The sequence below is a fragment of the Protopterus annectens genome, chromosome 2.part0 (genome assembly GCF_019279795.1).
Source record: "Protopterus annectens isolate FY-2018-M chromosome 2.part0, PAN1.0, whole genome shotgun sequence".
Lineage (NCBI taxonomy): Eukaryota > Metazoa > Chordata > Ceratodontiformes > Protopteridae > Protopterus > Protopterus annectens.
This window is the reverse complement of record NC_056728.1, coordinates 1664114484-1664138065: the sequence shown is the minus strand read 5'-3', so window position 1 is coordinate 1664138065 and position 23582 is coordinate 1664114484. Positions and strand designations below refer to the sequence as shown.

At 39.0% G+C, this 23582-nt stretch overlaps 1 protein-coding gene across 2 annotated transcripts in view; it reads right to left on the bottom strand.

The window, feature by feature from the left end:
- The window catches only part of GALNT7 (polypeptide N-acetylgalactosaminyltransferase 7), a 1380380-nt gene that overhangs the window by 8245 nt on the left and 1348553 nt on the right, over nucleotides 1-23582 (bottom strand). The window lies entirely within an intron of this gene.

Sequence of the window (23582 nt, the reverse complement as noted above, 5' to 3'; positions counted from 1 at the left end):
TCATTCCTCCCCTGCATGTACCATTCTCACAATTCCCATTTTTCCTACAGTGGATATAAAAGTGTACACACCCCTGTTAAAATGCCAGGTTTTTGTGATATAAAAAAATGAGACCACAATAAATAATTTCAAATTTTTTCCCACCTTTAATGTGACCTATGACCTGTACAATTCAATTGAAAAACAAATAAATCTGTTAGAGGAACAATATAAAAAATAAAAAAACGTACAATAAGCTGGTAAGTGTGCACACCCTTAAACTAATACTTTGTTGAAGCACCTTTTGATTTATTTACAGCATTTAGACTTCTTGGGTAGGAGTCTATCAGCATGCACAACTTGACTTGGCAATATTTGCCCACTCTTCCTTGCAAAAGCGCTCCAAATCTGACAGATTGCAAGGGCATCTCTTGTGCACAGCCCTCTTCAGGTCACCCCACATATTTTCTATTGGATTTAGGTCTGGGCTCTGGCTGGGCCATTACAAAACTTTAATTTCCTTTTGGTGAAGCCATTCTTTTGTTGATTTGCATGTATGCTTGGGGTCACTGTCATGTTGAAAAGTAAAATTTGTCTTCATTTTCAGCTTTCTAGCAGATGCCTGAAGGTTTGGGGCCAAAAGTGACTTGTATTTGGAACTGTTCATAATTCCCTTCACCTTGACTAAAGCCCCAGTTCCAACTGAAGAAAAGTAACCCCAAAGCATGATACTGCCACCACCATACTTCACCGTGGGATGGTGTTCTTTTGGTGATGCGAAGTGTTGTTTTTGCGCCAAATGTACCTTTTGGAATTGTGGCCAAAAAGTTCAACCTTGGTCTCATCAGACCATAACACATTTTCCCTCATGCTTTTGGGAGACTATGTATTGTTTTGCAAATTTTTGCCAAGCTTGGATCTTTTTCTATGTATTAAAAGGCTTCCGTCTTGCAACCCTACCCCATAGTCCAGACATATGGAGAATACAGGAAATTGTTGTCACATGTAGTACACAACTAGTTCTTGCCAGAAATTCCTGCAGCTCCTTCAGTGCTGCTGTAGGTCTCTTGGCAGCTTCCCTGACCATTTTTTGTCTTGTCTTTCATCAATTTTGGAGGGATGTCCAGTTCTTTGCTACATCACTGTTGTTCATTATTTTCTCCACTTTTTGATGAATATCTTCAATGTGTTCCATGGTATATCCAATGCTGTGGAAATTTTTTTTTACCCTTTTCCTGACTGATATCTTTCAACAATGAGATCCCTTTGCTTTGTAAGCTCTCTGCGAACCATGGCTTTTGCTGTAGCAGGCAACTGAGTAAATGTCAGGAAAATCCTACTAGGACAGCTGAACTTTATTTGGGGTTAATCAGAGTATCTTTAATTGATGGCAGTTGTGTACCCAAGAAGACTGAATGCTGTAATTAAATCAAAAGATGCTTTAACAAATTATTAGTTTAAGGGTGTGCACACGTATACAACCAGCTTATTGTACATTTTTTTATTTTTTATATTTTTTCCCCTAACAGATGTGTTTGTTTTTCAACTGAATTGTACAGGTTTATAAATCACATTAAAGGTGGGAAAACTTTTGAAATGATCTACTGTGGTCTCATTTTTTATATCACAAAAACCTGGCATTTTAACAGGGTATGTACACTTTTTATATCCACTATATGTAGTCTGTTCCTACCTTTTTCTAAAGATCTCAGTTCCAGTTTTTTTTTATCTCTGTTACTACATTCACTACTACTACTTCTAGTATACTTGGTTTAGATTTTGATTTCCATTTTCTAGTAATTGCTTTTTTGGTAAGGCCTTACCATGTCTAGGCAGTTCCAGTTCTGTATTGTAGCTCAGAAAAATCATCTCCCTCATCACACCATCTGCCCATTGAGCATCTCTAATCATGCATCCCACAGGGAATCCTTTAAGTCTGCCAACTCATCGCACTCCCAGAAAATATGTTCCCAATTACCTCTTTCTTTCATGTCACACTTCCAACATTTGCTGTCTACCTGAGGAAGTATACTCTGGAATCTACTTGGGGTATAAAAATATCTATGTAAACATTTCCAAGCAAAAATCCTAAATTTTCTAGATTTTGTTGCATATTTGGGAAACATACATATATCCTCCCATTGTATATGCAATTCACAAAGAAACAATCTTTCTTCCCAATCCTTTCTGACCTCCTCTAATTGATTCTTATAGTTATCAGGCAATATTTTATATACTCTACTCATTCTTTTTTAATGGCAGCTTCTGCTCTAGATTTTACTAAAAACTGTACCAGGGCTGGTCTTTCATTTAGGAGCCCCCCCCCCCTATCTTTCTGTTTGCCTACACTCTGATATCGATCCTTGATAGAAAAGGCAATCTCTAACCTGCAGTCCAAATAATTTTTTGGCGTGTTCCCACCATTCTCTCTTTCCCTCTCTAGTTATTTGCTCTCAATACCTTGGTTCCTTTGCCACTTTTCACCAATAAATTCCAGCCCCCTTTTGCTTATCATCTGTAAACTAATTGCAGTCATTCCTATCGGCAGAATCTCCTTTCTCCATTCCCATGTTGGATTAGTTCTTAGGATACTGTCTGCTACTTTATGGATATAATATTCTATATGAGTATTGCTATTCTCCTTAAAGGCCTGCATCCAAAATCCCACTCTCTCCTTGTTTCTTCAGCTTCCCTCCATTTCATCTTATCTCTTTCCACTTTGAATTATAGTTTTCTGCTTGTACTATATACAAGAGCCTTAGCTGTGCAGCTCTGAAATACCCTTTCAATTTTGGTAATCCCAATCCACTCTCTTCTACTGGAAATATCAGCTTATCCCACTTGACTCTTGTCATTTTCCCCTCCCAGATAAAGTCCTTCAGCTCTTCATCAATTGCGATCCACAACTTCTCCTCTGGTTGATAAAAATATGCCTGACCTGCGTATAAGACTAAATGGACTAAAATCATTTTTACTGCTTGTATCTTATTATCCATATCTACATAACAAAGCTTCCATTTTCTCGGTTTTTGTATTATCTTTTGTTTAGTCTCTTGCCACATATCCTTAGCTGCAACACCAGAATCACATTTAATCCACACTCCTAAAGTCGTCTTCTTCTTCTTTCAGCTGCTCCCATTAGGGGTCGCCACAGATGATCATCTCTTTTCATTTCTTTTTGTACAATTGCTGATATTTAATGAACTGCATATTGTAAACTTGTTTCTCTTTGAAATTATCTTTCATTCTTTTTGTTTTTGTAATTTCTGATTTAGCTATATCTTAGAGCAGTCAATTTTTTATGTAATGTACTTAGTATATAGTGGAGCTTTTCTCCTCGGGCCTCTGCTGAAAATGGACATGTATCCAGCCAGACTAGCCCGGTCAACAAATGTAAAATAAAATAAAATAAATAAAATTCTTCCTGTCCTCTGCATCTTGCTCTGTCACACCAATCACCTGCATGTCCTCTCTCACCATATCCATAAACCTTATCTTAGGCCTTCCTCTTTTCCTGTTACCTGGCAGCTTCATCCTTAGCATCTTTTTCCCAATATACTCTGCATCCCTCCTCAGCACATGTCCAAACCAAGGTAATCTTGCCTCTCTGGCTTTGTCTCCAAACCTTCCAACCTGGGCTGACCCTCTAATATGTTGTTGTCTTTCGGCTTTTCCCAGTTAGGGGTCACCACAGCGGAACTCCGGTCGGCTAATGATTGGCAGTAGATTTTCACGAACGTCGAGATGCCAGCTCGACGTTCAACCTTATTCCTAATCCTGTCCACCCTCATCACACCCAGTGCAAATCTTAACATCTTTAACTCTGCCACGTCCAGCTCTGACTCCTGCCTTTTTGTCAGTGCCACTGTCTCCAACCCATATAACATAGCTGGTCTCACTACCCTCTTGTAGACCTTCCCTTTCACTCTTACTGGTACTAGTCTGTCACAAATCACTCCTGACACTCCTACACCCACTCCATCTTGCCTGTACTCTCTTCTTCACCTCTCTTCCACACTCACCATTACTCTGAACTGCTGATCCCAAGTATTTTAACTTATCCACCTTCGCCACCTCTACTCCCTGCATCCTCACCATTCCTCTATCCTCCCTCTCATTCACACACATATATTCTGTCTTAGTCCTGCTGACCTTCATTCCTCTTCTCTGTAGAGCATATCTCCACCTCTCCAGGGTCGTCTCCACCGATTCCCTACTCTCACTACAGATCACAATATCATCTGCAAACATCATGGTCCACGGGGACTCCTGTCTGATCTCATCTGTCAACCTATCCATCACCATTGCAAATAAAAAAGCGCTCAGAGCTGATCCTTGATGTAATCCCACCTCCACCTTAAATGCATCCATCACTCCCACCGCAGACCTCACTGCTGTCACACTGCCCTTGTGCATATCCTGTACCACTCTTACATACTTCTCTGACACTCCCGACTTCCTCATACAATACCATAACTCCTCTCTAGGCACCCTGCCATATGCTTTCTCTAAGTCCACAAAGACACATTGCAACTCCTTCTGACCTTCTCTGTACTTTTCCATCAACTCTCTCAGAGCAAACATTGCATCTGTAGTGCTCTTTCCTGGCATGAAACCATACTGCTGATCACTAATTATCACCTCCCTTCTTAACCTAGCTTCCTACTCTTTCCAGTAACTTCATGCTGTGACTGATCAATTGAATTCCTCTGTAGTTACTACAGCTCTGCACATTACCCTTATTCTTAAAAATCAGTACCAAAACACTCCTAAACACTTAATTTTTATCATGTCCCCATAAATATGGATATTGTTGAGCCAATTCATGTGTGGGTATATACGTTACCGCTATTATCTTTGTTTTAGCTTCAGTAATTTTGTATCCTGAAAAGATTTTAAACAGTCTCAAAATGTTCCACAACACTGTAATATCTCTTTCTGGTTTTGTCAGGTATAGGGTAATATTATCTGCAAATAGAGACAACTTTTCTTGACTATCATGCTAATTATATCCTCGAATTTGTGAGTCCCTAATTTTCTTTGCCAATGGTTCTAAATATAATGCAAATAACAAAGGGGAAAGAAGACACCCCTGCCTGGTTCCTCTGCTCAAGCAGAAATTATTAGAGCGGACCCCACCCACTCTAATATTCACCTCCAACCCCTCATATATCCTCCTAATCAACTTTATAATTTTTTTCAGGAAATGCAAATGCTTCCATTGCCCTACTCATAAAGTCCCAGCTTACTGTGTCAAATGCTTTCTCTGCATCAAAACCCTCCAACATCAATGGTATCTTCTTACATTCTGCTTCCCTTTGGATCATCGATGCTCTATTAATGCTGTCAAATATTTGCCTCCCCTCCATAAAACCACATTGATCCATATCTATCAATTTTGGCATTACTTTTGCCATTCATTTAGCCACTATAGACATGAACACTTTATAATCATGGTTTAGTATTGAAATGGGCCTGTATGATGCTGGATCTGATGGATATTTACCAACATTAGGTATTACAGCTACCATTGCTTTCTTCCAGGATGTTGGTACTTCTCCTCCTCTTAAAATACAGTTACACAAAACCTTCCCGATCTTTATAATTTTTTCCCTCCTACCTTCCAAACGTCCACTGGAATATCATCTATTCCTGGAGACTTTCCTGTAGATTGGTTATACATCACAATATTTATCTTATCTCCTCCTATCCTAACTGTTCTTAATCGAGCCTCATCTACCTCTAACCTTGGAATATTTAATTATTCCATAATCATTTCCATTTTTATCTTTTCTTGATTTCCATATTTCTCTGCTTTATACAGACTTTCATAGAATTTCAGAAATATATGTAATACCTCTACAGGATCTCTTGTCACCTTCCTTGTTATAGGCTCCCTAAGTTTGGCGACAGCCCTTTCTACTTTCTGTTGCCTGAGTCACTGTGCTAAAAGTTTTTATGCTCTAGTGTTATAAAAAAAATCATTTGCTTAAGAGCAATCTTTCTAAACTCATGCATATTATCAAGATAATCCCTTATTTTCTGCGTAGCATTCTGCAGTTGATCCTCCTCTTTTCTGTGAGATTCCCCCTATTCTGCAATACTTTAACATTTGTCAGTCCCTCTAAATAATTCTTGTTTCTTTTATTGCTGTCCTATTTTTAAAACTCCATCTTAATTTTATCCCACTCCCCAGCTATATGTTCAGAAGAAATTCTATCCTCTTGAATAGCTCCTGAATAATCTCCACTACCCATTCCTTAAATTCCTATCTTTTCAACAGATAGGTGGGAAAATGCCAGTGTCTCATTTTTATTTCATTATCCTGTGTTTTTATTTCAGTTATTATTAGTGCATGATCTGAAATAGTTATTGGATGCATATCAAGACCTTCAATTAAATGCACATGTTCCTGTGAAATGTAAATTCCATCTAACCTAGCCCAGTTTTTATATCTTGGAGAATAATATGTAAAATTCACCCCAAATTCCTACTACTGAATTCACATCTTCTATGCCAAATATTTTCATAAATTTCTTGAAAAATCTACCCTCCTTTGTTATACTTTCCCTTTTGGGCCCCCCAGACACATCTTCACTGCTGCAAATCAAATTCTAGCCCCCATCTACAAGTAATATTCCTTGCTGAAAACAGATTATTTCTTCCAGAATTGTCTTAAGTTCTACTACAGCAGTTTTATGTGGAATATAAATACATGCCAGTGTAATACTCCTCCCTTACCAGTAGCCCCTTATCTCTAAAAATCTGCTATTATCATTTTTATCCTCTTCTATTACTATTGGAGAGTAGTTTGGAAGAAATGTTTATAGAAGGAAGAATTGAACAAAACATTTATAATTATATGTATACTCTACATCCCAAATATCCTTACATTTTTGGCATTCCAAAGATACATAAAAATATAACTGACCCCCCCCCCCCTTAGACCATTGGTTGATGGCAGGGGTTCCCAGACTTATTCTTGCGCAAAAGTTGTAGATTCAATTTTGCAAAAATATGTTGGGAAGGAAAGCCAAATTTGTAAGGATTCATGGTCATTTCTCCAGAGTTTAGATAATCTAGAGTTCAACATGAGTTATAATTTCCTTACAGTGGATGTAAAGGATTTATATACCTCTATTCCACAAGACTTGGGAATTGAATGGGTTACCCTTTTATTAAAGAAGAAAGGGGCTCCTACTAGTGAGATTTCCTTGGTCAATGAATTATTGGAAATTATACTGTTTAACAATTATTTCATGTTTGGTGACAAGTTTTACCTACAAAGAGTTGGGGTGGCAATGGGCTCCCCCTGCGGGGCTAGTATAGCCAATCTGGTAATGGCCTACTGGGAAACTGAATTCATATTTAATAACCCCATGATCAAGAACCAAATAGCATACTATACTCAATATCTGGATGATTCTTCTTAAGGGTGACAATGATTCTGGTAATACCATTGTACAAGCATTCAATGAATCAACACACATTTTGCAATTTACTGCAGCTTTTGACACAGAAGCTATATCCTTTCTAGATGTATGGTTGTCTAAAAACAGAGTAGTAGGCAGTCTTGTAGCAACAATTTTCAGAAAAAGAACATATTCTAATTCATTCTTACATTTTACAAGCTGCCATCCGTACCATCAGAAGCGCTCGGTTGTTAAAGGTCAATTGGTGCAAGCTGCTCGTATTATCAGCCAGGATAATGACTTTATGGAAGAATGTCAAGTCTTAAAATCCATGTTTTTACATAGGGGCTACCCTGTTAGCCTGTTGGATGACTTGATTTGTGAAGTCAACCTAAAAAGACTTAATGGCATTTATCAACCTTTACTGCGTACTAAACATGCATCTATAGAAGTTATTAATACTTCTCAGAACATACTTAAAGTAAATGCTGTTATAAAAGATCATGCTATCCCTAGTTTTATAACCACATTTAATATACATAACCAATTTTGTGTAGATATCATCAAGAAGAACTGGGGCTTGTTTCGTACTAATTCTAACATTTATCTCAAGATGGGTGAAAGTCCAAATGTTATTTACAGGAAGGGACACAATTTGAAAAATTTACTTGAGCAACAATCTTTAGTCCCTCCAAAAATTACAGGGATGTTTAAATGCCAAGATTGTAAATTTTGTAAATTTGTGGATAATATATATTCCTTGTCGGTTAATGGATATAGCATTAAATTTAAAGCTAGGTTTAACTGTAACACAAAAATGATTGTTTACACAGCGAAGTGCCAGCAATGCCCCGCATTTTATGTGGGCAAAACGGAGCGGCGTCTTCGAGAAAGGATATATGAGCATCAATATGCCATCAGTAAATTGAAATTAGAGAACGTTTTACCTAAACATGTTCAGCGGTATAGTGATCATAGTTTCAAATACTCAGTTATTGACCATGTTCATTTGGATAAAAGAGGGGGTCCAGTACCATTAAAGTTAGAAGATCTTGAATTACAATGGCAGATTAAGCTTAACGCTTATAACTTTCCAGGGCTTAATGACACTTGCTCTATTAGCAGTGTGTTAAAATTAAAAAGTCTGAAACGCTGATGTTTTCACTTATTATTTAAATCACAATGATATTTTTAACTGATTTTCTAAGTTTAGTTGGCATATTTATATTAGGTTTTTTCATATTATTTACTAGGCATTTATATATAGCTTTATTAGCCATAGATTATGCTTGTATTTTACATTACTCCAGCTGTTATTTATATATGTTGGTTTTATGTGTGTGTGTGTGTGTATATATATATATATATATATATATATATATATATATATAAACATATTTTCTACCATAGTATTAATTTATTAGAAACTGAGTGTTATTAGTTTAAGAATGAAATATAGGAACGATTTCATTGCTTTTTTGTTTATAAAGTAACTGTTGTCACCTTATTGAGGCTTTTAAAGTGCCTGTAACTTTAAATTTAAATTTTGAATTGAGTGGCGGGTTTTGCTTGATTGGTGGTGTATGTAGTATGTCGCTATATATCTATACTTGGTAATGTACTTGTTTTTCTTTGTTTCTGAAGAAGTTAGCTTATTAAGCTAATGAAAAGCACTTCAAATTATATCTAAGTTTTTAATAAATTTAGTTTTAGATCCTCCTCGCTAGTTCATGCTTTTGCCGCACAGTACCTGGTTTTGTCTTATGTTTATATATCGCCCATCTGGGAAAACTCCTGAATGCTTTCAGACATTATATCCTAGCCAATTTCTCTTTTCTTTTTTCCCCCCAGCCAATCACTCTCCACCAGACTGTAATCAATTTATCTTTGTCAGACTGTCTCCATGGAGACATGAGAACCATACAGCCAATTTCTTATCAGATTGTCTCCATGGAGACATGGGAACCAGACAGTCAATTTCTCCTTATAGGTTCATAGGTTCATAGGTTCATACTAGGCTATCTGCCCGAGGGCATTTACAAGCCTAGCCCATAGTTTTGTGGCTTACGCCACCCCTTTAGTATGGGGAACTATACCCATTATTTTGCTGTGCCTCTGTTGAGCAGTGACTGTTTCCACGATGACATGAGGACTAGATACAAAACTGCTACTAAGCATACATTCATCTGATAGAAAAAAAGCCCCTCATAATATTCAATATTCTTTTTCATTTACTTGATTTGTCTTAGAACATGTTACTACATCAATCTATGGTCCTTAATCCAGTCATCCCCCCATGCAAGAACAAGCACATTATTTTTTTCTTTTGTCATGCTCTTTTAACCATTGTTTTACATTATAGTGCCTACACTTCTTAAAAATGAACAAGAAGAAAGAAGGGAGAAAGAAAAGAACAGCAGCACCTTATCCTCATTACTCTTAAAAAATAACCGAGAAAACTTTACAGCATGTAAAGAAAACCATACACCACAAAAATATCACTATTAAGATTTTTTTATTTAATTACAGTAACTTTCTTTCCTCTATTCCCCTCTGTAAAGCATTTTTTTCTGAACATTAATGACATGAAGTAGGGCAAATGCTTTAGAGTCCCCCACAGGTCCAACAAATTCTGAAAATTTCCAGATTTTCTTGTTCTGTTATATTTCACAAATGTAATTATTGCATTGTAATACCACATTAAGTTATTGGTTTTATTACCATTCATCTCCATCTCCTAAATCCTGTCTCTGCTTAATTTCCAGCATACTCTCAATTCTTCTATCAACTCTCATTCTCCCTTCCTTCTCTCCAACATTTTCCTTTAAAAGATTGTAAAATGTTTCGTAGGTACAGTCTATATGTGGTCTTTATTACCTGAGGAACAAGAAGCAGAATCTCCTTCTGTTTCACAGCTCACTTTTTGTTGGACAAACTTTTTCACTTCATCCTTAGCATGTACTTCATCAAAAAATGATTTCGTCCCTCCAAGGAAGAATACCTTGAAGATAGCTGGGTACAGCAGTTTTAATCTCATACCTGCAGCTTAACATTACCTGAATAGTGGAATATATTTACTGCTCTTCTGCCTGGTGTACAATGAGTAATCATTCTCCACAAACACTCTGCTGTCTCCCACTTTTAGTAATTTGTGCTTCTGCCATGGTTTTGCCAGAATCAACTCCTTCTGCTGGTAGAATTCCATCTTTACTATTAAAGGTCTAAGTTGTTTTCTCATAGCCAGGTTTGGAGCATACACATGATGTGCCCTTTCAACTAACAACTCCTGTTGTGGAATACTAGTCCAGTTGCTTATTTATGCTTTCATAGAATTAATGCAGTCTGTTCCTTACACCTTCTCCAGTACCGCTGAAAATCTCTGGTTTTCCCTACATGCTCTGTCCTCTAATTCTATTTTTTAAACATCTCTTCCTGAGCAGTCTCATATTCGAGCCAACCTCTTCTTCATTTCAGCCTCTGATATTTGCAGCGTTATCTCATCTGAATATCTGTTTAAATCTTCTTTCATTTTTTCCCAGCCTTTTTATTGTTTGTGTTGATACACTCTATCAGTGTTCCATTTATTTTAAGCAGGTCTATTTGCAGTTGTTTTTTTATCTTCTTGTAGGTTACTGGAAGTTGCATCTGGAGGTTGCACTGCTTTTTGCTGAACAGCTGCAGAACTTTCCCCAGTCAGTGTTTCTTCCTCACTTTTTTAGCTGATTTTTTTCCCAGGTCCTCTGTATTTTTTTTCCCTGGCATTCAGGCTGTGCACTTACTAGCCATTTACTAAAATTTACCCATAAACACAAACGTCCACTGGCCTTCTCTGCTGAGTTTCTGTTTTCACGCTGGAAGAACTAGAATAAAGCTGTTACTCAGTGTGCACCCATCTTGGAAGACCTAGCAATGAAAGTTATAAAACAAATGCTTTCTTGGCAAAACACATATTCTACCTCACGAATGAATTTAGCTCAGGAACTAGGTGAGAATATCTACAGATAGCATTTAAATACATCACTGGAACACTATGTAACAGTGAACATAAAATAAAATGTTGCATTTTAACTTTAGTGTTTTAAGGTTAAGCTACAGTACTGAAAGAATGACTTGATTAATTGATATATTTTGTTAAATGGGTTAGCCTACTTGACAGGGTCCATTTACAGAGAGGATACAGAGGCGAAAATCTCCATCAGTAAGGTCATATTATAAGAAGATGATGGTTTTCAAAAAGCCTACATTGATAATTGCTAAATTTACAATAGTAATGACAAACACACTGTGCAGCAGCATATACTGGATAAATAACAACAACCTTCAAAGTAATGGTGACAAATAACACTGGTTCACAGTCCAGTACAGTACCGCATATCAGATCACATACTATGTGTACGTTTGTGATAACAGGTTGTTGTCAGTAGTTTAAAACTAAACACATCAACTTGATTATGCAAACCACTATATAATCTTTCATGCAATGGGCTGTAAGCAACTCCAAACATGAATCACATTCTATTTCCAGGACAGTTTCTTGATTAGAGACAGGCTAGTACTACAGTTCAGATGTGCTTCAGTTAATTCATGGAAGATAAAACTCTCAGTGAAACACAACAGACAGTGATAATAAGGTTATCAAACTCTGTAGACGTACTATGTTTCAGGAAAAAAAAAACATTTGGCTAAAGATTTAAAATCAGTAATAGGTTTACAGTAATGCATGGGCTCTGGTAATGAAAATAATTCTTAAATGCATGTTTGCACTTTGATGAATTCTGAAAATTTTTAAGCAGATCTGACAGCTTATTCAGCTTACTTGGAATGAAAATGGCTGGTGTCTCATTTTTGCATGGCATGGCTGGTGTCTTATCTTCCATTTTTTGCAAGATCATAGTGTTCTTCTTCTTTTGGTTTTTCCCGGTTAGAGGTCACCACAGCAGATCACCTGTCCACTCATAATTGGCAGTGGAGTTTTACGGTGTCGAGTTGCCAGCCCGGTGCCCAACCTTCCACAGAAGGCACACACATGCACGCACACACCCACACCTAGGGCCAGTTTATTGTGTCCAATCCACCTACAGCATGTCTTTGGGATGTGGGAGGAAACCGGAGCACCCGGAGGAAACCCATGCGACCACAGGGAGGACATGCAGACTCCGCACAGAAGGCACCCCAGCCGAGGAACGAACCGGAGAACCTCTTGCTGTGAGGCGGCAACGCTAACTGCTGTACCACCGCGGCCGCCCTTTTGCAAGATCATAGTATTATGTAAAATATGTTCATGTGTAGACATCAGCTTTATACTTACTGTATGCTGTGAGCAAGCTGAACAGTTGAAAGTGAAGAAATGTAGATAATACAGCAATTGTTTCTAAGTCATGCAATTTATTTTGTTACTGCAGTACAGTAGTGACTAGATGAGGAGAGGTGGCAAGTTGTCTAGGGTGGTTGCTCATGACTACACTGCAGCATAATGTCTTGGCATATGCTATATTTCTCTCTAAGGCAAATTTTTCTTCAGCATTCAAAAAAGGTTTTAGTCTGTAAAGGCTGACTTGTTTACAGTAGTTTTCCTTTTTCCTTAATTCAGTCTACATGTTTCCTTAAAAGAAAGCTCTAGGCATTATTAAGCATTCCTAATTTTCCATCTGTTCCATGGGGCTGTGTTTCCCACAACTATTTTACAATCTCTGTATGAAACATTACTAGAGCAGGATCCACATTTACCAGAATACATTTTATTTTTATTTTTGTCAAATAGCACTCTGCGGATTATCCTTACCAATCCAAGGTCTTGACACCGTGCCTCAGGTTACTATTATACAAAGGCTAAATGATTTATAAGCTGACCCATATGTGGCAAGATGAACAGCAAACTTTCTGAAAGGCAGAACCCACACAGTATTAGTTGCAGGTGCCTCATCAGAAGGTGTGAAAGTGACTAGCAGTATCCCTCAGTGCTCGGGACCTTTCCTTTTTGGTATTTACTTCTCAGCTGACAGCCAAGACTTCTGGCTAACAAAGTCTGAGATGACTACAAACTGGAGGTTGCTGTTAAGTCACCCTATGACACAAACCCTCCAGAATGAAGTCTCCCTAATAAATTCTAGGAGTATTAAAATAGGCTCAAACTAAATGCTAAAATGTACGGCATAATCACTCTCCATTCATACCATATAGAAAACACATTACAAAAAGTAAATGAAGCCATGGACCTAGGTTCTTGGATTGATGCCTCCTTCTTTTTTTAACCATCATGTAACAACATTTGTCAGGAAATTATTTTATTTAGCCCAACTAATTGCCAAAGGAATATAACTAAGGTCTAAAACAGTAATCACTTCCTTACACTATGCATTGATCAGATTAAAGAGTATAACGCCCCCTTTGGGATGTAACTCACTAAACACATCAGATAATTAGAAAGACCCCCAAAGATTCCTTACCAACAAAAATCAAAGGCCTGCAGTCCCTGGGCCACCAAAAGAGGCTGGAAACTATTCCTTTATTCAGCATCTTTTAGACTTTTGAGGAGAGAGCTCCATCTTGCTTACCACTTCATTAAAAACCTGATTATCCTGGACCTCATGTTTCTCTGCAAGCCCAAGAACACCACCAATCCTAGAACCTGGGACCTAAATCTTCACCAGTGGATAAATACAATACAGTAAAGGGATAAGGTTTATAACTTAGAACCTCCCCAAACCTCAGAATAAACTTCCTGCATGTTAATTAGTATGACTCACTATAGTCTTTTAAACATATTTAATTTACTTATTTTATTCATTACATTATTTTATTTAGTTCAGATTTGATAATCAGATAAGAGGGCTGGTTGACAGGCCCTTTTCAGCCATGACCCAAGCACCATGGTGCAAAATGCAAGCAAAAAATTATTTATAGACTACACAGAGCTAAACGTATACAACACATTTCTTAGGTTATTTACAAAGTGATATTATTTTACAGTATGTACACAATTAAGGTAGGCATTTGACCAGTGGTCATTAGCTAAAAATATAGCTTTACAAGAAAGGTATGATGACAAAGTGAGCTTGAAGGACTAGCAATGGTCACAGTATTAATAGCATTTTGTGTCCTTAAACAGTTGCTCTTTTAGTTTGTTTTGAAATAATTCCTAAACTAGATGACTGTTTATGTATCCACAAAGTTACTCCGAGACTAACTAGTATAGCCCTCTTGGAGAAAGGAGGTGTGACCTGAGGGAATGTACCGACATTGTGAATGGTCATATAACTCAGTGGTCTTGGAATATCTATGAATCTATCTTATTAGTTATCTATATTTTAACAGAGTTTAAGTGTAACTATGGTATGCCTATAGAATTATCCCTTAGATTGGTACAGTTCTAAGACCAAATTTTGCCAGGCTATGGCTTGCTCTCTTCTAGATAAGTAACTAGAGAACTATGCACTAAACCAGAGCCAAAACCTTTCTTCATTAATCTATGGACCATGATATTATAAAGATCTACCAATCAAATGCTTTTGAAAATCTACACAGACTGCTTGACTAGCTTCATGACAGATGTATGGGTACCATGTGCTGCTCTGAATCCATAATGAGTTCAGGATAGCTTCTTGTGCATTTGCAGTTTTTTGGACAGGAGGCTGAGGACACTCAAAAGGTGGCAATTGTCAACTTCATGTAATGGAACGATTGTGGTCTCCTTCAAGATATCAAGGATAGTACCATCAACAGTGCTATTAATTAGCATAGAAATTAATAAAGTACAGTTGTGTAAAATCTTACCATAACAGTAGCTGTCCATTCTTCACAAAAGGGATTTCCTGCCAAGGATAGCCAAATATCCAGCCAGCATACCAAAGTGTTTAGACCTTGCATATGCCATACGTCACAAGTATGTTCCCCACATAGGGCATAAAGGTAACGTATGAGTTACCCAGAACTGCATTTCCCCAGGAGAGAGATCCTTCCATAGGTTATAGGTTAGTACTAGGTTAACTGCCCTTGCGAGCCATTTTAAGCCTAGCCAATTATCCCCTGTAAGATTCAAACCCTGAATCTTGTGTTTGTAAGGCAACCACCTTACCCATTAGGCCACCCTCCCAACCCTTACAAAAAAAAAAAAAACATGCACATCCAGCAAGAGAAAAAACAGAAGGATAAAGGAGATCCTCAGCCAGGAGGGAGCCAAAACAAAAATCCAAAGGAAAAAGGGGGTTGGAGGGAGGGAGTGAATATTGCAGCAGTGAAGAGAAGGGCATCTACTGTTATGGTACGATTTTATGTAACTGCACTATGTCCTTCTATACCCACTGTTGCAGTATTATTCACAGCTGGGAGAGTACAAGTTCAAGAAAAGGATTCGGAGGTGGAAGGCTAGGAAGAACCCTCAGCAAACCAATGTAGAATGGCTCGTGCAAAACCTGCTCTAGCCCTAGAAACCATATCCAATTTACTATGTTTAGTACAGGTATGCACTGAAGACCAAGTAGCAGCTTCAAAGATGGAATTGGTAGCCAACCCTTGAAGAAACCACCACAAGAGGCAACAGCCCTAGTGGAGTGAGCTGTAATGGATGTAGACAGGCATTTGCCATAAAAATAATAACAAAAAGAAATGCCTTAGAAATCCAGGACAAGATAGTTTACTTAAAAACAAATAAACCAAAGACCTGGGATGAGAAGATGATGATTGCCCCCGGCCAGATGTATTAAGAGGGAGTATCAGTGCTGTCTTGGCCAAATGTGTCACCAACAAGATTTTTGGGGAGTCCATCTCAATCTTCTGCAGGACTCTTGGAAGTAGACGAAGGGAAGGGAATGCAAAAACATCCCCTTGCAAGGAAAAGAAAGGGTGTCCGTCTTCCACACCAGATGGCATGGCACTCTGGAACCAAAAAGGGGGAGCTGCCTGTTCAGAGGGGAGGCAAAAAGATCTACCCTAGAATACCTCACCGATCAACTATGCCCAGAAACATGTCTCTGTAAAGCACCCATTCATGAGCCTGTGTTCTAGACCTGCTTAAGAAGTCTGCCACTAAATTTTTCCTTGAGGGAATATTCACTGCCTGAAGATTTAACTGATAACTGAGAGCCAGATCCCAGGCCTGCAGAGTTGGTAAGATTTTGTGCTCCATTTGTTGACACACCACATCATTGTGGTGTTTGTCCATGTAAACCTTCAGAGGGCTTGGAGAGAGCATGGGGTGAAAAACCTGAAGGGCCAGAATCAGAGCTCTAATCTCGTTGATGCTGACATAGTCTAACCTCTGTTGGGGGGGGGGGGGCAAAGACCTCGGACTGTCAGGTGACCACAGGACGCTCCCCCACCCCCTGTCTGAAGCATCTGTTAATAGTTCCCGAGAAGGACCCATAGGCTGAAAGGGCAGGCCTAGATTGAGGGAAACTTCCTGTATCCACAGCTCAAATTCCCACTTTAGAAAAGGGAGGAGAGGCGCACTGAAATCTAGAGGGTGGCAATGCTGAAGCCAAACTGACTTGAGGTACCACTTAAGCTTCTGCATGTGTAGTCTGACAAGAGGAAGCATTGGAATAGAAGAGGCCATAAATCCCAGGACTTGAAGAAACTCTCTGGCTGGAACAGCAGGCAGAGGAAAAAGACACTGAAAGAAAGGTGTCAAGGACAGAATTTTTGGAGGTGGAAGAGAGGCCAACATTGGTACTGTCTGAATCCTGCAACCCAGATACACATGGTTCTAAGAGGGAGTCAGGACAGACTTTTGAAAGTTGACAGTGAACACCAAACTTTGGAGGAGAGATATGGTAAACTTCAGATCCTTTAACAGGTGATTGAGAGAAGGTGCCTGAAGCAACAAGATCATCTAGATAAGAAAAAATCTGAATGCTTTGGAGTCTGCAAAAGGCAATCACAGGAGCTAGGCATCTTGTGAATAACCTTGGGACAGTAAAGAGGCAAAAGGGCAAAGCAGAAACCTGAAAATGAGAGGAAGAAGCAGAGAAATGTAACAATTTTCTGATAAAGAGTGTGAACAGGAACATGAAGGAAAGTGTCATTCAAATCCAGGGACACTAGAAAAGCCTGTGGCAAAACGAGAGGAAATAGGGTTTGAAGAGAAAGCGTCCAGAGTTTATGAACCTTGAGAAAAGTGTTGAGCAAGGAGAGATCCAGAATAGGTCTCCAAGTGTTCTCCTTTTGAGGGACCAAGAACATACTGGAGTAAAAACCCTTTCCTACCTGAGACGGCACGGAAGGTTGAATAGTTACCTGGTCCAACAGGGACCCAAGAACCTCCTAGAAATGAGGAAGTTATTCCAGAGAAGTTTGGGGAATCCCTGCAAAAGCAGGGAGACACTTTCACACCATGAAATAGCCCTGACAGAGGATAGATAGAACCCAAGAATCTGATGTGATCATATGCCAGTTTGGAAGACAGAGGGAGAGCTGAAGGGACAAGAGAAACTGTGTCAGGGGAGAGCTGAAGGGACAAGAGAAACTGTGTGAGGGGTGGGGGGGAAGAAGTCAGAGAGAAGCAGACTTGTCTGATAAAGAAGATGACTTCTGAGCCACAGAAGCCTGGGAAGACTTAGCAGGTGAACTCACCTACCACCTTTCCTGCCTTTAGTGGCTTGACGAAGCTGACTATGAACAAAAGCAGACCTAGTAGGGATAGTTCCTGTGGAACGTAGGGATAGGGGATGCAAAGATATGATTAAGATCCTGTAAAGCTTTTACCTTTTTCCTGAAGAGACTTAAAAATTTCCACAGCAGCAGTCCAAAACAGATTTTTATCATCCAAAGGAGCATCCATCAGCTTGGCCTTAATGTCTACAGGTAATGACTGCAGGTGAAGCCATGAATAATACTTCAAGACAGACCCAAAGGCAGCAGCTCTGGAAGATGCATCAGCAGCATCATAGTTACACTTGACAGTGTGATGAATCACCTGAGAGGTAAAACCTAAAATAGCTAGAGCAGATTAATTTGCTTCAGAATCAGGGAGATCAGAAATTATCTGACAAGCCTTGGCAATCAAGGCCACAGCACATCTAGTCACGTGGTTCTGATAACTGATAGCCCAAAAAGCCAAAGTAGAAGCAGTATAAACCTTATTACCAATTTTTCCATTGCACTATTATATTTTATCTGAAGGCAATAGTTTAGAAGGCTTGTCAGAGGAGACTGACACCACAGCAGGTTCAACAGGAAGACATTTAAACAAGAATTGATGATCCTCAGGAACCTTACAGAACCCGTCAGGTTTCTTAGGAGCAGGAGGCTGAGAATCTGGAGACTTGAGAGGCAGCAATAAGGGTGTTTACCAAGGCAGCCAATACAGGAGGTACTGAGGAAGGTTTAGAAGTATCCACCTGAAGCAGCTTACACCACCATACTTTTTCTGGATATCAGACACTTGAGAAGAATCCCACTTAAAGTATTCCACCATTCTGGCTACAGTGTCTCCAAAAGGCTATTTCTCAATAGGAGACTCAGGACTTACAGACTCTTCATTAAAACCATAAGCAAAGGTGAAGGCATCTGGGAAGAGTAGGACAAAGCCTCATCATCAGACTCTGAATTTTCATCTGAGGAATCAGGTTTCCTAGCTTGCTTGGAAGGAACAGAAGTCTGGGGGGGGGGTGGGGGTAGGCACAAGAAACCCCTTGAGGAAGATTCAGGGCCATTAAAGCACTGAACAAGCCCTGAGTAAACTCTTGCCATTCCCTTTGAGGATCCTTAGGATGTAGAGAAGTATGCTTAGTCTTCTACTTTTTCTTAGCATGGACATCAGCTCTGAGAAACACCGGAGGTTCCAACCCTTGATGAGATTCAATAAGAGTACCTGCAACCTCTTCCCTGACCAAAATCTGCAGAATCCCTCTAAGGTCCTCCGAGATGATCAACCACAGTTCCCCCTTGATATCAGCAGCAGATGACTACAAAGTCTCAGAGGACATGCAGAAAGAAGTATCCATGCTGGCTTTTGATGGGGTCCCACTTCATGAGGGAAGTCTGGTGGAGGCTGGACAGCCAAAAAATCTGGCCAAAGTTTCTTGGCCCTCTTACTTAAAAGGACCTTGGGGTTAGGAGATTCTGCCATGCTACCTTGAGCTAACAATTTAAGCCTCTGGTTCTCAAGATAGATGGCCAGGGAGGTTTACTATCAAATGACTAAAAATCAAAAGACTGAATCCCAAAAAGACTGAAATTTCAAAATATTGAATGATGGAATTTGCCCCTTCCCCACTGTTGTGCAATCTTGGAGTTGGTATATATATTTAGCATGGGGTGTGGGGGGAGCAGGGGTGCTTGCCCCTTGCATTAAAAATGTATTCAATATTTTGAATTTTCAGTCTTTTTGGGATTCAGTCTTGATTTTCAGTCATTTGATAGTAAACTGGCCAGGGAAGATAAGCGGATTCTAAGAGTTCTGGGTACAAACACTTTGCTAATGCTACACGATGAATCGTTGTGGGAAGCACCCAGACAAAAAAGGCTTTTTGTGATGATCTTTATGGGGAATCTGCCTCCTACACTGACATTTTCCCTTCTTGGATGACAAGTACCCTAGGTAATTAAAAGGTAGCAAGATCAAGAATAATTAAAAAATAGAGGCACATATCTCACGGTTAGGTATTCAGCACAGCTAAACGGATTTCAGACCAACAAGCGATGATGGCATTAGGATTGGCAGCAAAGATGTTCTGGGTAACTGCATCCATACATCACTTTTATGCTCTACGTCTTGTATGGGGAGCATACATGTAACATTGTGCATGCAAGGTCTAAAAGCGTTAGCATACTGGACAGATGTTGGGCTATCCTTGGCAGGAAATCCCTAAATGAAGAATACTGCAACAGTGATACAGAAGGACATTAAAGTGAAATCTGCTGCTTAAGGACAGTTGGAGGCAGGTTATCCAAAGATGTAATGCCATGTTGCTTCATTTTTTTTAAAGCAATGTGAAGGGCTTACCCATCATATTGAATAATTTGGCCTCTAACATTTTTTAGTATATCTTCTGAGTGAGAATCTGTAATAGTTGAGAAAGTACAGTTGTGTAAGTAAACTTACCATAAAAGTAGATGACTGCTGCACCAGCCTAAGCTATATGGGATGTATCCTGCCAAGGATAAAACAGTTGGCCAGCATTCAAAGCTTCAGGGCATCTTCCATGCACCCAAATTGTCTGGTAGCTGGAACTAACCTGACTACAAGATGAGTTTGGTCGCCAAGAATTTCACAGCTTTTCTACCAACAAGGGAGGGAGGATAAGCCCTGAAAGGACAATTCTAGAAAGAATAATAATAAAAAAAAAATAAATCAATAAATGACCACACCCTGGCATAAACAACACACCAAGAAACAGGAGGGATGGAGGGAAGGGCTACTGCAGCAGTGATCATTCGAACATCCACTGTTATGGTAAGTTTACTTGCACAGCTTTACTATGTTCTTCATATTGATCACTGCTGCAGTAGCCTAAGGTATATGGGTAAGACTACCAATGCTTACAAATTATGGGAGGTGGAAGGAAAAGAGTCCAGGAGCCCCTGGAGAATGGTCCTAGAAAAGCCTCATCTAGACGTAGAGGAGGAATCTAACTCATAGTGTTTTGTAAAAGTATATACAGAGAAATAAGTTGCTGCTTCTATAATACTTCTAAAATCTGACCCTTTCCAAAAAGCCATAGATGAAGCCAAGGCCCTGGTACAGTGGGCCTTGACCCTCCCAGGAATAGTTTTGTTGTGTTGAGTATAGCAAAAGGTAAAAGCCTTAGACAGCCATTTAGAAATAGTCTGCTTTGATACAGGCTGTCCCTTCTTTTCACTTTTATAAGAAATGAACAACTGAGCCAAAGAGCTGAAAAAATTATTTCTGTCAAGACAGTACCAGAGTTGTCTGTGGATAGCCAAGGTATGGAGTAAGAATAAGTTCTTAAACAAACCCTGTCCCTGTGGAAAATGAGGAAGTGTTGACTCACCATAAGATCTTGCAACTCAGACACTTTTCTTGCAGAGGTCAGAGGAATTAGTAAAGCCTGTATTACATATTAAGAACCTCAAGTCAGCCAGGTTATCTGGTTCAAATGAAGCAACTGTTAGCTTCTTTAACACAAAATTAAGATCTCAATGACAGGCCACCTGCTTTCTATGAGCCTCTTATGCAAAACCCCTTTCAAAAATATTTTGACATGAAAATGCATTAAAAGATGAGGATATCTTAGCAGACATGCTTAAATGGCCAACAAATGAACCCCAACAGAGGAATAAGAAAGGCAATAGGATAGTAACTCACACAAATATTGTAAAACCAGTGAACAACTAGTCCTGAGTTGGTGCTGGTTATATTGTTATTAACAGCTATTATTATTTTTATTTTACATTTGTTTACCGGGAAGGTCCGACTGGACACATGTCCTTTTTCAGTGGAGGCCTGGCGAAAAAAGCTCCAGTTTGTAATTGGACATAGAAGATATAAAGGTCATAAATTTAAATGTGATTACATACAAATCAATACAAGATTTAAATGTGATTACATACAAATCAATACAAGAAGGAGAAAAGCTCTGGTTAGTAAGTAGACAAACCAAATAAGAATAAAGAAGAACATGGTCATAAATGGAGTAATACAAAGCATCAAAGGTCAAAACGTAAATGTCATGAAATATAAATCAGTACAAGACACTGTATACAATGTTATACAATGTGTTATGGCAGCTAGTAGTGAATGTTTCATTAGTAAATTAGAGGAATTTTATGCAGGGACATGGAGTATAGAGAGCTAGGATGAGAATAATATTATGGTATATGTAAGATCTCATAGTGTATTTCTGTTGAATTTAGACATCAGTGGAAGAATGTTGCTTGAGGTACGTCACATTGTGATGTTAAAAATAATCTTAGATTCTGTGTTTTACATTAGGCAGGAGCAGTTGAGAGTGGGCTCCTATACATCAGCCGGGGCTGGAGCATGGGCAGAGTGATTTACTTTGGAGATGTAGTTTTAAACAGTGGTAAGGCTTGAACAGAGGTAATGTTTACAGGTAGTTCATTCCAGATTTTACCCATGTAGTTCACAAACAGGGAGTCCCCTGCTCAGTTTTTGGATAAGTGGGTTTTTATTTGTTTGTATGAGGACCGGAGTGGTCTGCTGGTAACATAAGGTTGAAGAAGTGTTTCTAATGCTGGTATTTTATGTGGCTTTGACCAAATTTTCTGGGCCATTGTTAGTTGTGTATATTTTAGGAGTCGGGGGAGCTCTAACCAGTTAAGTTGTTTCAGTGCAAGGCAGTGGTGTGATCTAGCTGGTGAATTTGTGGTATATCTTACAATTTTATTGTAGCAGGATTCAAGTTGTTGTAATTCCGTTTTCTTTAGATTAGTGAGGATGGGGGCTGCATACAATAATGTGGAGATTAATTCTGTTTGTGCAATGGCTATTTTGGTATTTTTGGTAAACTAGTGTTTATTCCTCTATAGAGTACCTTTTCACTGTCTGGGAAATGTGAATATCAAATTTGAGTTTGCAGTCTATTTCTACTCCTAAAAGTTTAGTGTGTGGTGATGGGGTGATGATGGTTTTGTTAGTTGAGGTAATGAAGAAGGTGTTAGAGGGGGATGGAGCTTTGTTAGGGAGGAAGACCATTAGTTTGCTTTTTTTAGGGTTTAAGATTAGGTTAGCATTTGTAAGCCAGGACTCGCTTCATGAAAGGCTTTTTGAGTTCGAGTCTGAAGCTCCAACAGAGAGGGTGCAGAACAAATCACTGTGGAGTTGTCTGCATATTGGATGAGAGATGCATGAGTGGTTACTAGATGGAAGCTGTTAGTAAATATAGAGAATACAAGTGGACCCAAGATAGAACCCTGAGGTACTCCAAGGGTGACTGGTAGTAGGGGAGAAAGAGTTTGCTGCCAGGAGACTGCTTGCTGCCGTCCAGTGAGTTAATCTTGGAAACATGCAAGTGTGGGGTTTGAGAAATGTAGTTCAGTGAGGGTATTAAGTAGGTTAGTATGCGAGACCATGTCAAATGCTTTTGGAAGGTCTAGGAAGATAGAAGAGACGTAATTATTATTAGTCCTATGGAAGTTGACAGTGTTAGTGAAAGACATTAGTGCGGTGGTTGTGCTATGGTATGGTCTGAAACCATGTTGGGTATTAGTTAGAATGATTGTTAGTGAGTAGGTAGTTGGTAACCTGTTTATGAATTACTCTTTCAAGTA